The sequence below is a fragment of the Ranitomeya variabilis genome, chromosome 2 (genome assembly GCF_051348905.1).
Source record: "Ranitomeya variabilis isolate aRanVar5 chromosome 2, aRanVar5.hap1, whole genome shotgun sequence".
In the NCBI taxonomy this organism is placed as follows: domain Eukaryota; kingdom Metazoa; phylum Chordata; class Amphibia; order Anura; family Dendrobatidae; genus Ranitomeya; species Ranitomeya variabilis.
In genome coordinates, this window is record NC_135233.1 from 626437899 (window position 1) to 626456172 (window position 18274).

General features: G+C 48.6%; 1 long non-coding RNA gene across 1 annotated transcript; it reads right to left on the reverse strand.

Moving 5' to 3' along the window:
- Window positions 1–6876: 6876 nt before the first annotated feature.
- LOC143807462 (uncharacterized) lies at window positions 6877–13997 on the reverse strand. Its single transcript, XR_013221735.1, has 3 exons — window positions 13931–13997; window positions 13752–13846; window positions 6877–7001 (listed from the first exon to the last, which is right to left on the reverse strand). It is a non-coding gene; the product is annotated as an uncharacterized LOC143807462 (long non-coding RNA).
- Between the last annotated feature and the right edge of the window lie 4277 nt (window positions 13998–18274).

An 18274-nucleotide genomic window follows, 5' to 3' on the forward strand; every position in this document is an offset into this window, starting at 1 on the left:
GCGCATCCTCTAGTGAACAGAGAATACCACGTGACCCTGCCACAGCCAACCATTGTCCGTGAGCCTCAGTGGGCGGAGCTACCCGGGCCGAGTATTGAATTCGCAGGCTGAATGTGTTGTGGGCGTGTCAGGGGAGTGGCAGTCTTTGTGAGCTGCAGCGCTGATTGGTTCATCAGGGCATCGAAGGCGGCGCATTTAGGAGCGCGCTCTGCTCCTGAGACAGGCTTGCAATATGTGAGGAGCACATTCAGGAGCGCGCATCTATGCCTTTCGGCGCGCATTTCGCATGTAAGGAAGCGCACATTCAGGATCGCGGATCCCTATTCTGCCTGTAGTAACCTGTTTCCTTTATTCCCGGCGTATCTGTATTCTGCCTGTAGTCAGGGCCGGCGTTAGGGGCAGGCAGACTAGGCAGCTGCCTAGGGCCCCCGCTGCCCTAGGGGCCCCCAGCCAGTGGTGGACATACTGCTGATGGCACTGCTCCGGGGCCCAGAGGTGGAGGGGGGCCCCTGCAGGCAGGCCCGGTATCATGCAGGTTCAGGCCCCTCTCACTCCCTCCTGTAAATAGTAAGCTGTTGCCTTTATTCCCAGCGGATCCCTATTCTGCCTGTAGTAACCTGTTGCGTTTATTCCCAGCGGATCCGTATTCTGCCTGTAGTGACCTGTTGCGTTTATTCCCAGCGGATCCGTATTCTGCCTGTAGTGACCTGTTGCGTTTATTCCCAGCGGATCCGTATTCTGCCTGTAGTGACCTGTTGCGTTTATTCCCAGCGGATCCGTATTCTGCCTGTAGTGACCTGTTGCGTTTATTCCCAGCGGATCCGTATTCTGCCTGTAGTGAGCTGTTGCCTTTATTCCCAGCGGATCCGTATTCCCCTCATTACCCCATATCCCACCGCTACAGGGGAGTGGGAAGAGAGTGACTAAGTGCCAGAATAGGCGCATCTTCCAGATGTGCCTTTTCTGGGGTGGCTGAGGGCAGATGTTTTTAGCCAGGGGGGAACCAATAACCATGGTCCCTCTCTAGGCTATTAACCCCTTAATCCCATATGACGTACTGTCCCGTCAAGGTGACCTGCGACTTAATTCCCAGTGACGGGATAGTACGTCATACTGTTTAATGCAACATCGCGACTTAAGTCGCGGTGATCGCATTAAATTTCTGGCGCCATCTTACCTGCAGGAAGATGGCATCGGCATCCCAGGGCCTGGCTCCGTCCCCCAGGCCTCACGATCGCTGTGATTGGCTGTTCAATTCTGAACAGCCAATCACAGCGTTTCTCATTGTTTCAGCCAATCGGAGCGGCTGAAACAATGAGGTCCCAGGCTAGGATCGAGTACCGAGCAACGCCAGGCACCGGCAAAAGACCCCCGGATTGGCGCGATCATCGATCGTGCCCTGATGTACCCGGCTGTCCCCTGCTGTAGCGGCCTGGATCGGTGCTGCAATCGCAGGCCAGAAACTAGTGCAGGCCCTGCAGGAGCTGATTGGCGCGATCGATGCTATCGACGATCGCGCCAATCACAGGGCACAGCGACGGTCACGTGACCGCTGTGTGCCCTGCTGGTGACCTGGCTGTGACCTGCCTAGGATCGGAGGGATCCTAGGCAGTTGCCATGGTCACCAGGGATTGGTGGGATCGATGTTATCATTCGATCCCACCAATGACAGCTCACAGCAGCGGTGTGACCGCTCTGTGACCTGTCTGTCACCTGCAGGTGACCTGTCTGACCGCTCTGCAGGGGTCCCCACTCTAGCTGAGGACTCCTGCAGAGCGGTCACACAGCCAGATCTTGTCTTGCTGGGCCTTGTGCTACAGAAGCCTGTAACACCACAATCCCCTGCGTTAGAAATGAGCGAAAGAAAGAAAACCGAAGAAAGAAGAGAGACTACAAACGTAAGTGTTAACAGCCCCTACCCGATCTCTCTTCACCCCCCCGTCCCCCTTTTTTAACCCCCTCCGTCCCTCTTTACGCCGCCTCCGTGGGCATGTTTAGCAGCCGCCGAGCGTTCATTGGTGACGCAGTTCACCGATCAACACTCGTGCTCGCTTTTTTTTCATCAGCCCCCTTTGCCCAATTCCGTACACCCATCTCGCAGCCACCAAACTTTGATAAGTGACACAGTTCACTTATCAGAGCTTGTGCCTGCCGTTTCCTTTTTTTTTTTTTCACAACACCTGTGCGCACACCCAGCAGCCGCCGAACTTTGATAAGTGACATGGTTCACTTATCAAAGCTGTCGTGCCTGCCATTTTTTTTTTTCCATCTCCTTGCGCTCACCCAGCCGCCGCGTCTAACCTGTGCCTTCCTTTTTTTTTTTTTTCTTTTTTTTTTTCCCACATCTCCGTGCGCACACCCAGCAGCCGCTGAACTTTGATAACTGACGCGGTTCACTTATCAGAGTTCTCGTGCCTGCCGTTTTTTTTTCACATCCCCGTTCGCACACCCAGCAGCGGCCGAACTTTGATAAGTGACGCGGTGCACTTATCAGAGCTAGGGCCTGCTGTTTTAGACTTTTCTTTCACAGGTATTTTTTTTCCCTATTTGCTTCTTTTTCCTTTAGCTTTTTCATTTCAGAGTAGTTTGCACCAAGCACTATCCCCCCCACACTTACACAGTTACCAATAAAGTACACCCAAGCACCACACTTAGAAAAAAGTGTCCTGTTCGTCCCAACAGCGCTATTCAGCGGAGTAGGCATATTCTTTCCTTGCCTCCGACACTGATAGTGAGGGAGAGTATCCCACTTTTCTTTATTTTTCAGATTCTTCCTCATCTTCCTCCTCCGGCCCTGCGGAACCGCCACGCAGACGCCGCAGGACAGAAGATGAGGCAAGGCCCATCATTGATGAAGATGATGATGAAGCGCCCACCATTGCTGAAGACGAACCAGCGCACCCCACTGCGGACCCCATATGGACCTCGCCACCCGAAAATTACGAGACACTGATTCCTGATTTTGTGGCAGAATCAAGTTTGACACCACCGGCCTCACAGAACTAGACTTTTTCAAAGTCTTTTTCTCTGAGGCTTTCTTTAACCTCATGGTGGAGCAAACTAACTTGTATGCTTGGCAATTTTTGGACCAAAACTCGGGTTCATCATATTCTAACTGGTCTCCTGTAGACGCAGTTGAAATGATGCAGTTTTGGGGCCTGGTCCTCCACATGGGGATCCTGAAGAAGCCTGAACTTCGGCAATATTGGAGTATGGATATTTTATATAACACTCCAGTGTTCCGAATGCTCATGACCCAGACGCGTTTTGAGGCCATCCATAAGTTCCTGCATTACAACGATAATGCACGGTGTCCCGCATGAGATGACCCCAACTTTGACCGTCTGTTCAAAGTTCGGCCGGTCATCGAACACTTCAACAAAAAGTTTGCTGAAGTGTACGTGCCTCAAAGGGACATCTGCGTGGATGAGTCTATAATTCATTTTAAGGGGCGGCTCAAATTCCGTCAATACCTGCCCAGCAAAAGGGCCAGGTACGGAATCAAACTCTACAAGCTGTGTGAGAGTACCCCAGGGTACACCCACAGCTTTAGAGTTTACGAAGGGAAGGACAGCAGGATTGAACCGCCTGAGTGTCCTATCCTGGAAGTGAGTGGGAAAATTGTGTGGGATTTGGTGCACCCACTGCTGGATAAAGGTTATCACCTCTATACCGCTAACTTTTACACAAGAATCCCACTCTACAAATCTCTCAATGCGCGAGGTACCGCAGCCTGTGGTACTGTCCGCAAAAATCAGAGAGGCCTCCCGAAGACGCTACTTGGGCAGACTCTCAGAAAAGGTGAGAGCAAAGCCCAATGTAGCGACCACCTGCTGGTGGTCAAGTACAAGGACAAAAGGGATGTCCTTCTATTGACCACCATACACGGTGATGGCAGCGCCCTCAGCACTGTAAGGGGTACCTCTACAGAGGTCAGCAAACCGACCTGTGTACTGGGGTACAACAAAACCATAGGGGGCGTTGATCTCTCTGATCAACTCCTCCAACCGTACAGTGCTTTGAGAAAGGCCAAGGTATGGTACAAAAAGCTGTCCATGCACATTGTACAAATGGCAATGCTCAACGCTTTCCTGCTGTCACGATGTGCACACAACACCGATACGTCGTACCTTCATTTCCAGGAGGTTGTGGTTAAGGCCCTGATGTTTGGCACGAGGGAAGGAGCGGGCCCCAGTACTTCTGGAACTGAAGGTTCACGTAGCATACCAGGTCAGCATTTTCCGGGGGTGGTCCCGCCAACTGGAAGAAAAGGTAAGCCGCAAAAAAGGTGCCGAGTGTGCTACAAAAGAGGAATACGCAAGGACACCATCTATCAATGCGACACCTGCCCCGAAAAACCTTGCCTGTGTATGAAGGATTGCTTTAAATTGTACCACACCTCCATGCACTACTAATTTACAGGAAACAGATTCATTCCAAAGGAGGCACATCTACGTAAGTTCTTTGGGGGCCTACTTTCCAAAATGTCACTTGTGGGTTTTTTTCCTGCTTAGGCACATCAGGGGCTCTGCAAACGGAACATGACGCCCGCAGACGATTTCATCAAAGTCTGCATTCCAAAACTTCAGTACTTCCCTTACGAGCCCCAACGTGTGCCCAAACATTTTTTTCCCACATATGGGGTACCAGCGTATTCAGGACAAATCGGACAACTTTTGCGGTCCAATTTCTCCTTTTACCCTTGGGAAATAAAAAAATTGGGGACTAAAAGATCATTTTTGTGGGCAAAAAATAGGATTTTTTGTTTTCACACCTGGGCGTTATAAACTTCTGTAAAGCACTTGCGGGATAAAAGTGCTCATCACACATCTAGACAAGTTCCTTAGGGGGTCTAGTTTCCAAAATGGGGTAACTTGTGGGGGGTTTCCACTGCTTAGGCACATCAGGGGCTTGTCAAACGGAACATGACGGCCGAAGAACATTCCATCAAAGCCTGCATTTCATAACGTCACTAGTTCACTTCCGAGCCCTGACGTGTGCCCAAACAGTAGTTTTCTCCCACATATGGGGTACCAGCGTACTCGGGACAAATTGGACAACAACTTTTGCGGTCCAATTTCTTCTGTTACCCTTGTGAAAATAAAAAATTGGGGACTAAACGATCATGTTTGTGGAAAAAATATGATTTTTTATTTTCACGCCCAGGCGTTATAAACTTCTGTGAAGCCCCTGGGGGTTCAAAGTGCTCATCACACATCTAGATAAGTTCCTTAAGGGGACTAGTTTCCAAAATGGGGTCACTTGTGGGGGGTTTCCACTGTTTAGGCACATCAGGGGCTCGTCAAACGCAACATGGCATCCAATCGCAATTCCAGCCAATTTTAGGTTTAAAAAAATCAAATAGCGCTCCTTCCATTCCGAGCCCTGCCATGCGCCCAAACAGTGGTTCCCCCCCACATATGGGGTATCTGCATACTCAGGACAAATTGGACACAACTTTTGCAGTCCAGTTTCTCCTGTTACCTTTGGGAAAATAAAAAAATTGTTGCTAAAAGATCGTTTTCATGACTAAAAAGTTAAATTTTCATTTTTTCCTTCAACATTGCTTTAGCTCTCATGAAGCACCTGAAGGGTTAATAAACTTCTTGAATGTGGTTTTGATCAGCTTGAGGGGTGCAGTTTTTAGAATGGTGTCACTTTTGGGTATTTTTTGCTATATAGACTCCTAAATGTGACTTCAAATATGAGGTGGTCCCTAACAAAAATGGTTTTGTAAATTTTGTTGTAAAAATGAGAAATTGCTGGTCAACTTTTAACCCTTATAACTCCCTAACAAAAAAAAAATTGTTTCCAAAATTGTTCTGATGTAAAGTAGACTTGTGGGAAATGTTACTTATTAAGTATTTTGGGTGACATATCTCTGTGATTTGAGGGAATAAAAATTCAAACTTGGAAAATGGCGACATTTTGAAACTTTTCGCCAAATTTCCATTTTTTTCACAAATAAAAGCAGGTAATATCAAATGAATTTTACCACTATCATGAAGTACAATGTCACGAGAAAACAATGTCAGAATCGCCAAGATCCGTTGAAGCGTTCCAGAGTTATAACCTCATAAAGGGACAGTGGTCAGAAATGTAAAAATTGCCTTGGTCAATAAGGGGTTAATATTGATAGCCCGTCTTTACCACTGGTTACACCCGCCATCTTGGCTGTTAGCTCTTCCCTGGTGTCAGCCGGAGCTGCTCAGTCACCGCCACCCACAACACAGCGGCGTCACCGGAGCTGTTTCCAAGGTCGGGTACATCACGTCTGTTGGCGGAGCTGTGCAGCGCAGGGACTGACAAGTTCCATCCAACAACTTAAAAGGCGGAGGTGCTGGTGTCGCTCCCCCACAGATCACACACAGATGACATACTCTAATGAGAGACCATCAATGTCACAGTCATGGACAACCCCTTTAAAAAGGGAACAGTTCAAGGGATGAAAGCTCATGCCCACCATGGCAGCGCCTTCAACGCTGCTGCAGCAGATCAGCACCACATCGTCGGCCGTACCGATGACATCTGTATACAAGAGACCCGTGAGGATGAGGACCACGAGCCGCTCGTGTTTATATCGTGGCAGTTGTGAAAATGCAAGAACGGGGATGTTTCAATTCACTGCTTGCAAGCAGCTACAAAGAGCCATTACTTACGCTCGGCCAGCTGGGCCCACCTTTATGACACAGTTCTAAAAAGTGGAAAGGGCTTAGCGGGAGGGGCGGAGTCTGCTAGCGGTTTAATTAATATAAGCCATAAACTTGATGTAAATTATCTAACGCTGAGGACACGGCCCATTACCGAGAAACCAGCAACTCAGTATCGCAAAAACATAGAAAATATAACATTTTATTATACAAAAATAACTAAATACAGGTATAAAGGGGAAAACCATGGAGCACATAGCGGCGCTCGCTTCTCCAACGGAGCAGATGCGACGTGGAGTCTCCCAACTTCTGAAAGTAGTAGTTCAGTTTGTCACTGAGCTTCTCCCGCAGCTGTAAAGGAAATGGAGGAAGACATTAATGGTGCACACATGGTCTGAGCCCGGCTGCCATGGCTCTAATCCCTCACAGTTTCTGAGTGTGGCATTACGTCACCATGAATGACATCACCATTAGTCACGACGGTCATGTGATGTGAATTCTCACCATAAACGGTCAGGGAGTCCAGGCGCATGCGGAGGACAAGCTTTGGCTTTGCCGGTTCTCATCCTTAGGCTTCATACCCATTTGCGATAAAAAAAAAAAAAAAGGTCCGATTTCCGGACAGAAAAAAAGAAAAACATGCGAGGTCAATGCGATTTTTTTTTATCGCAACATCCGTATGCAATGAGATTTGAACATGAGCTTTTACATACAGCGTTCTCTGTCATTTACACATCATTTTAATACTAAATATTTATCAAAACACATATGTATATATATACAGTCATGGCCAAAAGTATTCACACCCCTGCAATTCTGTCATATAATACTCAGTTTCTTTCCGAAAATGATTGCGAACACAAATTCTTTGGTATTATTATCTTCATTTAATTTGTCTTCAATGAAAAAAACACAAAAGAGAATGAAGCGAAAAGCAAAACATAATGCAAAGTTTAAACAGATGCAGCATGTTATGGACCTGGTGGTTAGGAGCACCCGGAATGACCTGATGAGTAAACTAGTAATCGGAACAAGCTCTGGGAAAGTGGGAACTCTGCTGACCGCAAACCCTACTCCTATCACACACACTAGAAATAGCCGTGGAGCGTACCTAATTCTCCCTAGACGCCTCTTCACAGCCTAAGAGCTAACTACCCCTAAAGATAGAAATAGAAGCCTAACCTTGCCTCAGAGAAATTCCCCAAAGGCAGCCCCCCACATATATTGACTGTGAGTTAAGAGGAAAGTCACAAACACAGGAATGAAACAGGTTTTAGCAAAGGAGGCCAGACTTCACTAAATAGTCAGAGGAAAGAAAAGGAAACTATGCGGTCAGCACAAAAAACTACAAAAAACCACGCAGAGTATGCAAAAGGACCCCCACACCGACTCACGGTGTGGAGGTGCAACACTGCACCCTCAGAGCTTCCAGCTAGCAAGGAAATATGATAGCAAGCTGGACTAGAATTTAGCAGTACTAAGAAATATATTCAGGCTGCAGTAACAACAAATGAGCTAGCAGGAACTTAGCTTCTGCTGGAGTAGACAGGTCCTCAGAGAAGTCCAAGAGAGATCTGAACCAATACTGAAACATTGACAGCTGGCATGAAGTAACGATCTGAGTAGAGTTAAATAGGGAAACAAGCAAAACAATAAACGAGGGCAGCTGAGAAAGCAAACCTTAGAGACCAGCAGTTCCGCTCAAAGCCACCAGAGGGAGTCCAAGAGCAGAACTAACCAAAGTACCATTCATGACCACAGGAGGGAGTCCGAGAAATGGAATTCACAACAGCAGCACTCACCCGAATGTTGCAGAAATCAGTGTCTTTTATTCGCTTTATGCGGCATTAGACATTTGCGGACAGGCAGCAGGAGACAGAGAGGGGTGCGAGGAGAAGAAAGTGGACGACGGCCGTTGCACGCGGATGCGCTTCTACGGGTCCAGGTACCATCAGAGTTTCTTACAATGCTCTGCTGGAATTTTAGACAATTCTTTGGCAAACTGCTTCAGGTCCCTGGTATTTGAAGGGTGCCTTCTCCAACATGCCATTTTTAGATCTCTCCACAGGTGTTCTATGGGATTCAGGTCTGGAATCATTGCTGGCCACCTTAGAAGTCTCCAGTGCTTTCTCCCAAACCATTTTCTAGTGTTTTTTGAAGTGTGTTTTGGGTCATTGTCCTGCTGGAAGACCCATGACCTCTGAGGGAGAAACAACTTTCTCACACTGGGCCCTACATTATGCTGCAAAATTTGTTGGTAGTCTTCAGACTTCATAATGCCATGCACACGGTCAAGCAGTCCAGTGCCAGAGGCAGCAAAGCAACCGCAAAACATCAGGGAACCTCCGCCATGTTTGACTGTAGGGACCGTGTTCTTTTCTTTGAATGCCTCTTTTTTTTCTCCTGTAAACTCTATGTTGATGCCTTTGCCCAAAAAGCTCTACTTTTGTCTCATCTGACCAGAGGACATTCTTCCAAAACGTTTTAGGCTGTTTCAGGTAAGTTTTGGCAAACTCCAGCCTGGCTTTTTTATGTCTCGGGGTAAGAAGTGGGGTGGACAAAAGTATTGGCACTGTTCGAAAAATCATGTGATGCTTCTCTAATTTGTGTAATTGACAGCACCTGTAACTTACCTGTGTCACCTAACATGTGTTGGCAATAACTAAATCACACTTGCAGCCAGTTGACATGGATTAAAGTTAACTCAACCTCTGTCCTGTGTCCTTGTGTGTACCACATTGAGCATGGAGAAAAGAAAGAAGACCAAAGAACTGTCTGAGGACTTGAGAAACCAAATTGTGAGGAAGCATGAGCAATCTCAAGACTACAAGTAAATCTCCAAAGACCTGAATGTTCCTGTGTCTACCATGCGCAGTGTCATCAAGAAGTTTAAAACCCATGGCACTGTGGCTAACCTCCCTAGATGTGGACGGAAAAGAAAAATTGACAAGAGATTTCAATGCAAGATTGTGCGGATGTTGGATAAAGAACCTCGACTAACATCCAAACAAGTTCAAGCTGCCCTGCAGTTTGAGGGTGCAACAGTGTCAACCCGTACTATCCGTTGACGTCTGAATGAAAAGGGACTGTATGGTAGGAGACCCAGGAAGACCCCACTTCTTACCCCGAGACATAAAAAAGCCAGGCTGGAGTTTGCCAAAACTTACCTGAAACACACTTCAAAAAACACTAGAAAATGGTTTGAGAGAAAGCACTGGAGACTTCTAAGGTGGCCAGCAATGAGTCCAGACCTGAATCCCATAGAACACCTGTGGAGAGATCTAAAAATGGCATGTTGGAGAAGGCACCCTTCAAATACCAGGCACCTGGAGCAGTTTGCCAAAGAAGAATTGTCTAAAATTCCAGCAGAGCATTGTAAGAAACTCTGATGGTACCTGGACCCGTAGAAGCGCATCCGCGTGCAACGGCCGTCGTCCACTTTCTTTTTCCCGCACCCCTCTCTGTCTCCTGCTGCCTGTCCGCAAATGTCTAATGCCGCATAAAGCGAATAAAAAACACTGATTTCTGCAACATTCGGGTGAGTGCTGCATCTGTTTAAACTTTGCATTATGTTTTGCTTTTTGCTTCATTCTCTTTTGTGTTTTTTTCATTGAAGACAAATTAAATGAAGATAATAATACCAAAGAATTTGTGTTCGCAATCATTTTCAGAAAGAAACTGAGTATTATATGACAGAATTGCAGGGGTGTGAATACTTTTGGCCATGACTGTATATCTACATATATAATTGTCTAAGGGTTTAATTGTCTGTCTGTCCTGGAAATCCCGCATCTCTGGTCAAGGCCTGGCGGCCTCGACCAATCAGCGACGAGCACAGTCTGCCGCGAATTCTGGAATCATCATTGTCCTCCACTGCTGTCAAGTGCCGCCATTGTATAGGGTGTGTGCTTGCGTCTCCCTGTATGGGCGGCATCTCCCTGTGTTTCTATCTTAGAATGGGTCGTAAACAAAAATACGCCAATGAGGATGACAGAAAAGCAGCAGCAAGAAAACGACAACATCGGGAACAGGAGACACCACAACAAACTGCCGCCAGACAAGCCCAGGATGTGGAATCTCACAGACAACGTCGCCAACAGGAGACACCACAACAAACAGCTGCTAGACAAGCCCAGGATGCGGAATCTCACAGACACCGTCGCCAACCGGAGACACCACAACAAACTGTTGTACGACAGGAACAACATGATCGCCAAATTCATAAAAAACGAATGCTCTACCAACTAAGGCACGACCAGGACAATATTCAACAACTTGCACATTACGTAACAGACAATGAAAGTACAATTCATGAACACTACTGTGGGAATATGAATGCAGTTTGCTCTAAATGCGACTCACTGAATTTCATTGATGAAAAACCATCTGACAATCAGTTTACTCAATGCTGCCAAAAAGGAAAAGTTATGCTACCGAGACCTCACTACTCAGATCTGTTTGAGCAGTTAATGAAAGGAATGCGTCATCACAAGTCCTGCGCGGAAAGGACCTGCCGTGACGTCACGGTCATGTGACCGCAACACGGTCATGTGACCGCGACGTCATCACAGGTCCTGCGCGACAAGGACCTGCCGTGACGTCATGGTCACGTGACCGCGACATCACGTGACCGCGACGTCATCACACCCTGGGACCGGATGCTGCCGCCTGCACCCCACACAGGCGACAGCTACAACGCGCCTGCGGAAGGTGAGTATATGTTTATTTTTTTAACCTGTGTCATACATGGTTGGACAATATACTACGTAGCTGGGCAATATACTACGTGGCTCTGTGCTGTATACTACGTCACTGGGCAATATACTACGTCACTGGGCAATATACTACGTCACTGGGCAATATACTATGTCACTGGGCAATATACTACGTAACTGGCCAATATACTACCTCAGTGGGCAATATACTACGTGGCTGTGCAATATACTACGTGGGCTGTGCAATATACTACGTGGCTCTGTGCTGTATACTACGTCACTGGGCAATATACTATGTAACTGGGCAATATACTTTGTGGCACTGTGCTGTATAGTACGTCACTGGGCAATATACTACGTGGGCTGGGCAATATACTACGTGGACATACATATTCTAGAATACCCGATGCGTTAGAATCGGGCCACCATCTAGTATATATATATATATATATATATATATATATATATATATATATATATATATTTATATTTATATATATATTGCCTTGCGAAAGTATTCGGCCCCCTGGAACTTTTCAACCTTTTCCCACATATCATGCTTCAAACATAAAGATACCGAATGTAAGTTTTTTGTGAAGAATAAACAAGTGGAACACAATTGTGAAGTTGAACGAAATTTATTGGTTATTTAAAATTTTTGTGGAAATTCAAAAACTGAAAAGTGGGGCGTGCCATATTATTCGGCCCCTTTACTTTCAGTGCAGCAAACTCACTCCAGAAGTTCATTGTGGATCTCCGAATGATCCAATGTTGCCCTAAATGCCTAATGATGATAAATATAATCCACCTGTGTGTAATCAAGTCTCCATATAAATGCACCTGCTCTGTGATAGTCTCAGGGTTCTGTTTGAAGCACAGAGAGCAATATGAAGACCAAGGAACACAACAGGCAGATTCATGATACTGTTGTGTGTATTAATCCTTTAATTTAACACCTACAGCTCCAAAATTTTTCACACACACACACACACACACACACTACTAACACTATTAGTGAGGGACATATAAAAATCTAACGGATATGCAATGGTTCACTGTATGTAAACCATGTCTCATATCCTGTCAGCTTCTGTAATGATTATGCACAAGCCGGTAATTGAATTACCAGCTTTTCTGCTATCTATGAAATACTAAGAGATATTATATACTGTATATATATACCTATTCTATGTTTATAGATATCTATTCTATTCTAACCTGTCAGTGTGATTTTACTGTACACTGCACATGAATTACCGGCTTTTCTAAGGACACCGATGCGTAAAAAAAAAAAAATTGGAGAGCACTCGCATGGTGCGATTTTTTTTTATCAGTCCTATTTAGGATGAGAATAATCTCGCAAATGAGATGTCCCCTATTGAATAACATTGGTCCCTGCACCCCACACCACGAGCTGTCAGCATTGTACCCCACTCCACGAGCTGTCAGCCCTGCACCCCACTCCATGAGCTGTCAGCATTGTACCCCACTCCACGAGCTGTCAGCCCTGCACCCCACTCCATGAGCTGTCAGCATTGTACCCCACTCCACGAGCTGTCAGCCCTGCACCCCACTCCATGAGCTGTCAGCATTGTACCCCACTCCACGAGCTGTCAGCCCTGTACCCCACACCACGAGCTGTCAGCATTGTACCCCACTCCACGAGCTGTCAGCCCTGTACCCCACTCCATGAGCTGTCAGCCCTGCACCCCACACTACGAGCTGTCAGCCCTGTACCCCACACCACTAGCTGTCAGCCCTGCACCCCACAGCACGAGCTGTCGGCCCTGCACCCCACACCACGAGCTGTCGGCCCTGCACCCCACACCATGAGCTGTCGGCACTGTACCCCACACCACGAGCTGTCAGCCCTGTACCCCACTCCATGAGCTGTCAGCCCTGCACCCCACACTGCGCCCTGTCAGCCCTGCACCCCACACCACGAGCTGTTGGCACTGTACCCCACACCACTAGCTGTCGGCCCTGCACCCCACACTGCGCCCTGTCAGCCCTGCACCCCACACCACGAGCTGTTGGCACTGTACCCCACACCACTAGCTGTCGGCCCTGCACCCCACACTGCGCCCTGTCAGCCCTGCACCCCACACCACGAGCTGTTGGCACTGTACCCCACACCACTAGCTGTCGGCCCTGCACCCCACACTGCGCCCTGTCAGCCCTGCACCCCACACCACGAGCTGTTGGCACTGTACCCCACACCACTAGCTGTCGGCCCTGCACCCCACACTGCGCCCTGTCAGCCCTGCACCCCACACCACGAGCTGTCGGCCCTGCACCCCACACTGCGCCCTGTCAGCCCTGCACCCCACACCACGAGCTGTCGGCCCTGCACCCCACACCACGAGTAATCGGACCTCCATCTCACCTGCTGTGATCGGGAATATGCGCGACAGCGTTGTACGACTGGCGGTTGTGTCCGAAATCCAGGTGATGCTTGAAGATACGAGTCCTCAAAGTTGCCTACAATCAGGAGACATCTGGTCACTCACCCAAAAATATCATAGATACATAGAGAAGGAGACGAGAGCTTGTACATGGCATTACCTGACTTTTCAGGTCATCCAGAGTCTCCAAAATAGCCAATGTTGCTAATTGAATCAGCAGCTCTGGCAAATCCACACGTTCCAGGAGATGCAGCACCTGGGAATACAGGCAACAATTTATTACAGGCAGAATACGGAAACAATGGATAAGATGTAAATTAGGTACGGTCAGTGTATAAGGATAGATGTAAAGGGAACAACTGAATCATTAGATATTCGTTAAAGTGTATGCCGGTCCTGGCATTTCAAGCTTTATTTTTCTAAATTGGCTACCTATATAAATAATGTGTTAGCACCATCTAGTGGATATGTAAAAAATTACACAGACCGTACTTTATTTTTTCTGTGTATATAAGTATTGTGATGCAGTGACCCCTGTAACAGGTAGGGGGCGCTGCATGGTCTCCCCGGTATGTGCACGGAGTCGTATTGAGGCCGTGAGGATCGACCTGCAGTGATGTCAGGATCACGTGACCAGCCCATGTGATCCATTACTGTGGGTGTGGTTACAGGTACATAACGTGACCAGGGTGTAGGTCACATGGTCTTCTGTGTGGTTCCTGTGTGGTTCCAGTGTTTGGATCTGAATGGTCCAAGTGCAAGGTCCTGGAAGCCTGTGTAGGAAGACCTGGGAGGAGACTTCCTGGAAAGCACATGGTTTGGACCTGGTGGCCTGTGGTGTGGGACTAGGTCCTGAATAGCACCCAGACAGGCCACATGCCTCTGTGGTGGACGGTCCCAGGTGGGATGGACGTTCTGAAGAACACAGTGTGATCATGGTCCTGGACAGTCTGTGTTAGAAGCTCCTGTGAGTGGAGTCTTCTTGGAGCACCTGAGAGACTGTGGATCTGGATGATCGGTGTTGGGGAAGCTACCGGCCTTCGGTGGCTCTGGACTGACTGATGGTGCTTGTTATGTTCTATGAACTGTGTGGTAGCTCACCACAACTGGTCAGGAGAGGACCAGCATGTTTAGTTGCTGCAGACTAAGGATATGAAACTTGATGTGATGTCCTGGTACAGTGTGTAAATGGACTGTTCATGATGTGGTTTATGATACCTTAATAAACCAAATAGACTGTTTTGTTTTAAAAACCCATGCCCGTGTGCTGAATATCGCGGCCAAGCGAGTGTCCCCCAATACACTCAGTAGGAATAGTCTTACATTTGGTGCTCGATGCGGGCAACGATCCAGCACGCACACGTGGAGTTGATTACTGTGGCTCGGCGGGGCCATGAAGATTGCGTCTGGCTGTAACTCGGCGGGGTTACGAAGCTGACAAGCATCTGGCTGTAACTCGGCGGGGTTACGAAGCTGACAAGCGTCTGGCTGTAACTCGGCGGGGTTACGAAGGGGACAAGCGGCGTCCTGTGGATTGGCGGGTCCACGAAGCCGGCGGTAGAGCATTGTGGAGCGTAGCTGCAGTGGCAGCAAGAGGTTCCACAGCAGGTGGAGCTGCAGTGGCTTGTGGTTGGCAGCCGGAGGTGCCGGTTGTATGTGTCTGCAGCGGGTGCTGTGGCAGTACCAGCAGGAGCTGGTGAAGTGACATATAAAAGAAAAAAAAAAAAATTTTAGATTTTTTTTTCTCTCCCTTTTTCTGCGAAGTTGTGCTGACTCTTAAAGGGCCAGTACAAGCCCAGAGACAAAGGGGTGTACTGTGCGAACTGGGGCCTGAGTGCCGTGGGGAAGTCCACGGGGTGTATCCCAGGCTGGGGAGTATCCCTAATAGTGAGCGGTGACAACAAATGGAGATAGTTGCCCAAAAGGGGGCGGAGTCCCAGAAAGGGGCGGTAACCCAAATAGGGGTAATGGCCCAAAAAGGGGAGGAATCCCGAAGGGGGGCTGAATCCCGAACCGGGGTGGTGTCAAAAAGCGGAGCACTTGCCCCAAAAGGGGGCGGAGCCAAAAAAGGGGCGGCAATCAGTGAGGAGTCACGACTGTGTTCTTTTTGGCTGGATGGAAAGTGTGTGCGGGCGTTGATAGACCCGGGGAGAGAAGCGTCTTTGCTGAGAACCCTTCCAGGAAATTCTGTGTCACCTGGGGACACTAAATATCTTCATGTAGCCACTATCTACATTGTCGCAGCGGAGGTTTCCACATACCATGAGGTGGCTGTAGTCCCGATCTTGCCGTATCCTATGGTAATAGGACAAGATTTGGAGGCACTGTGGGAAAAGGGTGAAGTGTTTGTGGATATAATGTGGATGTCAGTTAGTAATGTTGAGAAGGCGCCCCCTTAGAGTTGACAGTCCTAAGGTAGGCCTGACCAGAGGGAAAGGTTCGACTGTCCAACTAACTGACCTGACGTCACCTGAAGTGTGCCACAATACGACTGGTAGTGGTCTGCTGGATAAAACAAGTGGAGCTGACACCCAGACAGAGAGTGACTTGCGGGGTCATCATACTGTGGGGTGTGACACAGATTCTGGGGGTGACTGTGACAAGTCGTGGCCAGTAACAAGCGCATGTGCCATGGTGACAGGTGGAGGACGGGGTCCAGGACCTGTGGTGACGGGTGGAGGACGGGGTCCAGGACCTGTGGTGACAGGTGGAGGACGGGGTCCAGGACCTGTGGTGACAGGTGGAGGACGGGGTCCAGGACCTGTGGTGACAGGTGGAGGACGGGGTCCAGGACCTGTGGTGACGGGTGGTGGTGACTCCCATTCAGACGGTGATGCCAGTGGGAACGAGTGCAATAAGGTTGACTCAGGCAAGTCTTCCTCCCGTCGCCGGAGACGTAAAAGAGGCGAAGGGGCTGTACCAGTTGTTCCGTGTGAGGAATTGACGGAAGATGCTGAGGACCTGGGGTGTATGAAGTACTCTGAAGTCCCAGGGAAAAGGGACGAACCTAATGATGTCACCGCTGAGACCCAAGAGAGGGCCGACCCTGACAGTGCAGAGGCTGAGGGTGCAGAAGTGGAGGAGGCCACCAAAGAAGTGGTGCCGGAAGTAAATACCTCCTCAAGTGATGGATGTCCCACCAATCCAGAGGATGGGAGAAGCGAGATAGAATTGATTAAAGAGACAGTGAAGGACCATGTTGAGCGAGAAAGGGTCCTGAGACAGGCGGCTGAGCACAGGGTGGATGAGCTGGAGAAGGAAGTCTCTGAGCTCAGAGGTCACCTGTTCACGTGGCAAAGTGTGTATCAGACCCTAAAGGAAGATATTGAAGTGCTCAGAGAAGCACTAAAAGGCCCTCTACAGGAGAAAGAGGTGGAGGTCGCAGACTTCTCGTGCCAGTACCAGAGTGGTAATGAGGTGAAGCTGCTAATGCCCATCTTGACCCGGGGTCTTGAAGAGGGTAAAGCTGAAGAGGAGTTGGCGCTAAAAGCAGAACAAGATAGTCACCCGGTTGTGACAGGTGTCTTGATGGAAAGGTCCATGGCAAAGCAGGAGCCGTCCGTTCCTGAAGAAAGTGAGACTCCGCTCTTCAAGTGCGTGATAGATGTACCCGAAGAGGCGCAAGATGCATGTACCCGTGAGGGTGTGCATGAAGCGTGTAGTGTGCACTGGGCACTGGAGACGAAACAGTTGGTGATACTGTCTACTAGGGAAGTCACAGTGAAGAGGGTGGCTGTCCTGAGGGACATGCACCTACAGTGCCTCCGCACGAAACAGATGATCCTGTTGAGGAATAATGAAGCCACTCGATGTTTGGAGCAAGCCAGGAAAGCTCAAAGTCGTCTGGGCTTGGTAGAGGACACAGTCCAAGTGCCCAGAGCTCTGGTAGCGAAGCTCATTGGCAGATTTGGGAAAGTGATGCAGGAGATGGTGGATATGTCCGGTGTGAAGAGACTGAGGATTCCGGCTGAAGACGAGGCCCAGGTGGGTGAAGATGGAATGGTGTCATTCCTGGTTGTCGGGTCCAAGGAGAGTCTAGGGAATATCCGGATGCTCCTGAGGTATCGCATGGCATACCTGAGAGAAGTAGAGCAGCTAAGACTGTACAGACGGCAGGTCAATAAACAGCTGCAGAACATAAGGTGGCGGCCGCCTCCTTCCCAAGGAAAAGGAAACAAAAGGGACATGTACAGTAGTAGACGTAGTGATGGAGGGTCAGACTCTGATCAGTTGCTAGTCTCGACTGTATGTGGGACTAATGACCGCACCAACAGTGGGTGGCGACCCTGGAGAGAAAGGTCGAGTAAAGAGACAAACTTGACTAAAGGTTTGGTGACACAGACAGACTGTGACTTAAAGGCCAAAGCTCAAGGCCTACATGTTGACCGCTGGGGGCGGGGTAAACTCAACAACTGGATGGTTGTGTGTGATGCTCAAAACTGACTGAGACGGTTCTCTCGACAGGTAGGGCAAGGTAACGTGTGTGACATATCCCGTGATCCCA